This window comes from Nerophis lumbriciformis, linkage group LG30 (assembly GCF_033978685.3).
Source record: "Nerophis lumbriciformis linkage group LG30, RoL_Nlum_v2.1, whole genome shotgun sequence".
NCBI lineage: Eukaryota > Metazoa > Chordata > Actinopteri > Syngnathiformes > Syngnathidae > Nerophis > Nerophis lumbriciformis.
The window spans coordinates 30,667,587-30,675,086 of record NC_084577.2 but is presented as its reverse complement, the minus strand read 5'-3'; the positions used below and the strand labels follow the sequence as shown (position 1 = coordinate 30,675,086).

At 42.0% G+C, this 7,500-nt stretch overlaps 1 long non-coding RNA gene across 1 annotated transcript; it reads left to right on the top strand.

Annotated features, from left to right (window-relative positions):
• Positions 1–1,653: 1,653 nt before the first annotated feature.
• On the top strand, positions 1,654–2,296 carry LOC133572920 (uncharacterized). The gene is made up of 2 exons (XR_009810594.2): positions 1,654–1,787; positions 1,832–2,296. It is a non-coding gene; the product is annotated as an uncharacterized lncRNA (long non-coding RNA).
• Positions 2,297–7,500: the final 5,204 nt, after the last annotated feature.

Below are 7,500 nucleotides of genomic sequence, written 5' to 3'. Positions count from 1 at the left end.
CAGAAGACGGTGTAAAACTGTATCCTCATGTGTACGCTTATGGAATAAGAATTCTAGTATTATTGACACAAACCGTACAGTAATAGTCACTTGGCAATTGTGCTTGTTATTGGAGGCTCCTGTGGCCTTCAAGAGCACATTTGTTGCTTATTGACCCATAAAGGTGTGGCCATATGAAAATACAGGTAAAAGCCAGTAAATTAGAATATTTTGAAAAACTTGATTTATTTCAGTAATTGCATTCAAAAGGTGTAACTTGTACATTATATTTATTCATTGCACACAGACTGATGCATTCAAATGTTTATTTCATTTAATTTTGATGATTTGAAGTGGCAACAAATGAAAATTCAAAATTCCGTGTGTCACAAAATTAGAATATTACTTAAGGCTAATACAAAAAGGGATTTTTAGAAATGTTGGCCAACTGAAAAGTATGAAAATGAAAAATATGAGCATGTACAATACTCAATACTTAGTTGGAGCTCCTTTTGCCTCAATTACTGCGTTAATGCGGCGTGGCATGGAGTCGATGAGTTTCTGGCACTGCTCAGGTGTTATGAGAGCCCAGGTTGCTCTGATAGTGGCCTTCAACTCTTCTGCGTTTTTGGGTCTGGCATTCTGCATCTTCCTTTTCACAATACCCCACAGATTTTCTATGGGGCTAAGGTCAGGGGAGTTGGCGGTCCAATTTAGAACAGAAATACCATGGTCCGTAAACCAGGCACGGGTAGATTTTGCGCTGTGTGCAGGCGCCAAGTCCTGTTGGAACTTGAAATCTCCATCTCCATAGAGCAGGTCAGCAGCAGGAAGCATGAAGTGCTCTAAAACTTGCTGGTAGACGGCTGCGTTGACTCTGGATCTCAGGAAACAGAGTGGACCGACACCAGCAGATGACATGGCACCCCAAACCATCACTGATGGTGGAAACTTTACACTAGACTTCAGGCAACGTGGATCCTGTGCCTCTCCTGTCTTCCTCCAGACTCTGGGACCTCGATTTCCAAAGGAAATGCAAAATTTGCATGGTTGGGTGATGGTTTGGGGTGCCATGTCATCTGCTGGTGTCGGTCCACTCTGTTTCCTGAGATCCAGGGTCAACGCAGCCGTCTACCAGCAAGTTTTAGAGCACTTCACGCTTCCTGCTGCTGACCTGCTCTATGGAGATGGAGATTTCAAGTTCCAACAGGACTTGGCGCCTGCACACAGCGCAAAATCTACCCGTGCCTGGTTTACGGACCATGGTATTTCTGTTCTAAATTGGCCCGCCGACTCCCCTGACCTTAGCCCCATAGAAAATCTGTGGGGTATTGTGAAAAGGAAGATACAGAATGCCAGACCCAAAAACGCAGAAGAGTTGAAGGCCACTATCAGAGCAACCTGGGCTCTCATAACACCTGAGCAGTGCCAGAAACTCATCGACTCCATGCCACGCCGCATTAACGCAGTAATTGAGGCAAAAGGAGCTCCAACCAAGTATTGAGTATTGTACATGCTCATATTTTTCATTTTCATACTTTTCAGTTGGCCAACATTTCTAAAAATCCCTTTTTTGTATTAGCCTTAAGTAATATTCTAATTTTGTGACACACGGAATTTTGGATTTTCATTTGTTGCCACTTCAAATCATCAAAATTAAATGAAATAAACATTTGAATGCATCAGTCTGTGTGCAATGAATAAATATAATGTACAAGTTACACCTTTTGAATGCAATTACTGAAATAAATCAAGTTTTTCAAAATATTGTAATTTACTGGCTTTTACCTGTATATGGAGCCATAAAGGTGTGGCCATATGAAATACAGTATAACTATATGGAGCCATAAAGGTGTGGCCATATATAAAATACAGTACAAGTATATTTTCTTCTGATCTTCAATCCCGTCATGAAAAGCAAACAATATTTTTGTCTTCTGCCTTTTTTAAACCGGTCTTTTTTTATTTTATTACTCTTGTTCTGTACGGAAACCGAGCTGGATGAAACTGCAACCTCCACATGATTTAAGTTATACAACTTTTATACAATTTCATCTTGTTTGTGTGCCTCAAAGCCAAGCATGCAGTTTGAACAACAACAACAACAACATTATTTACAGTCGAGCTCCCCTCCTCTGCACCTCACACACTCATTCAAGTACAGTCACATGACATGGGGGCTGGGCGCGCCCCCTGGTGGATGGGAGGGGGAAGACAGTGGTACAAATATGTTACTATGGAAAGAGTTATTTTATTATTCTATGACTAATACGTTGTGACCTGTGGAGTAACTTCCAATAAACAAATATAGATATTAGTGTGTGGGCTTGTTTCAACGTACTCCAATAATGTGTACATTGACTAACAACGTTGCTACTTTGGAATAAAAACTAACAAATTGAGAATTTGAACAACTAAGTTGCAGCAACACAAAACCTTTGAAGTTGGCCCCATTATCGTTACAAATATTACAATGTTTTGTTTGTGCTGTTATGGTTTGTAATACTTGTTCTGACGAGTGATGTCATCCAACACACACCTTGTCAAAATCTCCCTCAACTTCTCCCAAACGGTGATGCAATTAATTATATTTTTGTTATTAACTTTTAATAAAGTTAACATGAGCGTGTTATTGTTAATAAGCGGCCCCCTAACTCATCAACGTCTCCCTAAATGTGTCCCAATTGTTGGTGCTGCTAAGTCGTTTTGTCTGTTATACTTTTTATGTTATTCTTCATAGCCAGCAGGCATGGGATTTTTCCTTCCTGTAGTCGGAAATCCCTCTTTTTTTATCCATCCATCCATCCATCTTCTTCCGCTTATCCGAGGTCGGGTCGCGGGGGCAGCAGCCTAAGCAGGGAAGCCCAGACTTCCCTCTCCCCAGCCACTTGGTCCAGCTCTTCCTGTGGGACCCCGAGGCGTTCCCAGGCCAGCCGGGAGACATAGTCTTCCCAACGTGTCCTGGGTCTTCCCCGCGGCCTCCTACCGGTCGGACGTGCCCTAAACACCTCCCTAGGGAGGCGTTCGGGTGGCATCCTGACCAGATGCCCGAACCACCTCATCTGGCTCCTCTCAATGTGGAGGAGCAGCGGTTTTACTTTGAGCTCCTCCCGGATGACAGAGCTTCTCACCCTATCTCTAAGGGAGAGCCCCGCCACCCGGCGGAGGAAACTCATTTCGGCCGCTTGTACCCGTGATCTTGTCCTTTCGGTCATAACCCAAAGCTCATGACCATAGGTGAGGATGGGAACGTAGATCGACCGGTAAATTGAGAGCTTTGCCTTCCGGCTCAGCTCCTTCTTCACCACAACAGATCGATACAGCGTCCGCATTACTGAAGACGCCGCACCGATCCGCCTGTCGATCTCACGATCCACTCTTCCCTCACTCGTGAACAAGACTCCGAGGTACTTGAACTCCTCCACTTGGGGCAAGATCTCCTCCCCAACCCGGAGATGGCACTCCACCCTTTTCCGGGCGAGAACCATGGACTCGGACTTGGAGGTGCTGATTCTCATCCCAGTCGCTTCACACTCGGCTGCGAACGGATCCAGCGAGAGCTGAAGATCCTGGCCAGATGAAGCCATCAGGACCACATCATCTGCAAAAAGCAGAGACCTAATCCTGCAGCCACCAAACCAGATCCCCTCAACGCCTTGACTGCGCCTAGAAATTCTGTCCATAAAAGTTATGAACAGAATCGGTGACAAAGGGCAGCCTTGGCGGAGTCCAACCCTCACTGGAAACGTGTCCGACTTACTACCGGCAATGCGGACCAAGCTCTGGCACTGAGCATACAGGGAGCGGACTGCCACAATCAGACAGTCCGATACCCCATACTCTCTGAGCACTCCCCACAGGACTTCCCGAGGGACACGGTCGAATGCCTTCTCCAAGTCCACAAAACACATGTAGACTGGTTGGGCAAACTCCCATGCACCCTCAAGGACCCTGCCGAGAGTATAGAGCTGGTCCACAGTTCCACGACCAGGACGAAAACCACACTGTTCCTCCTGAATCCGAGGTTCGACTATCCGGCGTAGCCTCCTCTCCAGTACACCTGAATAGACCTTATCGGGAAGGCTGAGGAGTGTGATCCCACGATAGTTAGAACACACCCTCCGGTTCCCCTTCTTAAAGAGAGGAACCACCACCCCGGTCTGCCAATCCAGTGGTACCGCCCCTGATGTCCACGCGATGCTGCAGAGTCTTGTCAACCAAGACAGCCCCACAGCATCCAGAGCCTTAAGGAACTCCGGGCGGATCTCATCCACCCCCGCCCGGGGCCTTGCCACCGAGGAGCTTTTTAACTACCTCAGCAACCTCAGCCCCAGAAATAGGAGAGCCCACCACAGACTCCCCAGGCACTGCTTCCTCATAGGAAGACGTGTTGGTGGGATTGAGGAGGTCTTCTTTTTTTATCTCTGTAAAAATATAAAAAAGTATTTTTTGTTTTTTCCAGACAAAGTAATGTGTAAATAATGTCAATAACGAGATGAACCATCTGTGGCTGTGAAGTGAACACTAGTAAGGTTGTAAATACTGTATAGAGTAGACTAACCCATGTGGTTCCTGTGGATGTTGTAATTACTGTAGTGACTAAATAACATAGTGACTGAAACAGACAAAGTAATGTGTAAATAATGTCAACTAGATGAACCATCTGTGGCTGTGAAGTGAACACTAGTAAGGTTGTAAATACTGTATAGAGTAGGCTAACCCATGTGGTTCCTGTGGATGTGAACACAATTACTGTAGTGACTAAATAACATAGTGACTGAAACAGACAAAGTAATGTGTAAATAATGTTAATAACTAGATGAACCATCTGTGGCTGTGAAGTGAACACTAGTAAGGTTGTAAATAGTGTATAGAGTAGACTAACCCATGTGGTTCCTGTGGATGTGAACACATTACTGTAGTGACTAAATAACACAGTGACTGAAACAGACAAAGTAATGTGTAAATAATGTCAATAAGTAGATGAACCATCTGTGGCTGTGAAGTGAACACTAGTAAGGATGTAAATACTGTATAAAGTAGACTAACCCATGTGGTTCCTGTGGATGTGAACACAATTACTGTAGTGACTGAAACAGACAAAGTAATGTGTAAATAATGTTAATAACTAGATGAACCATCTGTGGCTGTGAAGTGAACACTAGTAAGGTTGTAAATACTGTATAGAGTAGACTAACCCATGTGGTTCCTGTGGATGTGAACACAATTACTATAGTGACTAAATAACATAGTGACTGAAACAGACATAGTAATGTGTAAATAATGTCAACTACCGTAGATGAACCATCTGTGGCTGTGAAGTGAACACTAGTAAGGTTGTAAATACTGTATAGAGTAGGCTAACCCATGTGGTTCCTGTGGATGCGAACACAATTACTGTAGTGACTAAATAACATAGTGACTGAAACAGACAAAGTAATGTGTAAATAATGTCAATAAGTAGATGAACCATCTGTGGCTGTGAAGTGAACACTAGTAAGGTTGTAAATACTGTATAGAGTAGGCTAACCCATGTGGTTCCTGTGGATGTGAACACAATTACTGTAGTGACTAAATAACACAGTGACTGAAACAGACAAAGTAATGTGTAAATAATGTCAATAAGTAGATGAACCATCTGTGGCTGTGAAGTGAACACTAGTAAGGTTGTAAATACTGTATAGAGTAGACTAACCCCCGTGGTTCCTGTGGATGTGAACACAATTACTGTAGTGACTAAATAACATAGTGACTGAAACAGACAAAGTAATGTGTAAATAATGTTAATAACTAGATGAACCATCTGTGGCTGTGAAGTGAACACTAGTAAGGTTGTAAATACTGTATAGAGTAGACTAACCCATGTGGTTCCTGTGGATGTGAACACAATTACTGTAGTGACTAAATAACATAGTGACTGAAACAGACAAAGTAATGTGTAAATAATGTTAATAAGTAGATGAACCATCTGTAGCTGTGAAGTGAACACTAGTAAGGTTGTAAATACTGTATAGAGTAGGCTAACCCATGTGGTTCCTGTGGATGTGAACACAATTACTGTAGTGACTAAATAACACAGTGACTGAAACAGACAAAGTAATGTTAATAACTAGATGAACCATTTGTGGCTGTGAAGTGAACACTAGTAAGGTTGTAAATACTGTATAGAGTAGACTAACCCATGTGGTTCCTGTGGATGTGAACACAATTACTGTAGTGACTAAATAACATAGTGACTGAAACAGACAAAGTAATGTGTAAATAATGTCAATAAGTAGATGAACCATCTGTGGCTGTGAAGTGAACACTAGTAAGGTTGTAAATACTGTATAGAGTAGGCTAACCCATGTGGTTCCTGTGGATGCGAACACAATTACTGTAGTGACTAAATAACACAGTGACTGAAACAGACAAAGTAATGTGTAAATAATGTCAATAAGTAGATGAACCATCTGTGGCTGTGAAGTGAACACTAGTAAGGATGTAAATACTGTATAGAGTAGGCTAACCCATGTGGTTCCTGTGGATGTGAACACAATTACTATAGTGAGTAAATAACATAGTGACTGAAACAGACAAAGTAATGTGTAAATAATGTTAATAACTAGATGAACCATCTGTGGCTGTGAAGTGAACACTAGTAAGGTTGTAAATACTGTATAGAGTAGGCTAACCCATGTGGTTCCTGTGGATGCGAACACAATTACTGTAGTGACTAAATAACACAGTGACTGAAACAGACAAAGTAATGTGTAAATAATGTCAATAAGTAGATGAACCATCTGTGGCTGTGAAGTGAACACTAGTAAGGATGTAAATACTGTATAGAGTAGGCTAACCCATGTGGTTCCTGTGGATGTGAACACAATTACTATAGTGAGTAAATAACATAGTGACTGAAACAGACAAAGTAATGTGTAAATAATGTTAATAACTAGATGAACCATCTGTGGCTGTGAAGTGAACACTAGTAAGGTTGTAAATACTGTATAGAGTAGACTAACCCATGTGGTTCCTGTGGATGTGAACACAATTACTGTAGTGACTAAATAACATAGTGACTGAAACAGACAAAGTAATGTGTAAATAATGTTAATAACTAGATGAACCATCTGTGGCTGTGAAGTGAACACTAGTAAGGTTGTAAATACTGTATAGAGTAGACTAACCCATGTGGTTCCTGTGGATGTGAACACAATTACTGTAGTGACTAAATAACATAGTGACTGAAACAGACAAAGTAATGTGTAAATAATGTTAATAAGTAGATGAACCATCTGTAGCTGTGAAGTGAACACTAGTAAGGTTGTAAATACTGTATAGAGTAGACTAACCCATGTGGTTCCTGTGGATGCGAACTCAATTACTGTTATTATTCATAACATGCCCCATGACATAAATATATGAAAAACATTGAAAAATGCAAACAATGTTGTATTTTTGTCTAGAATAGAACAGGACCATTTCTCCCCACTTTCTTGTTTCTGCACTTGCAACCTCCCACCAGTGGGTGGCAGTAAG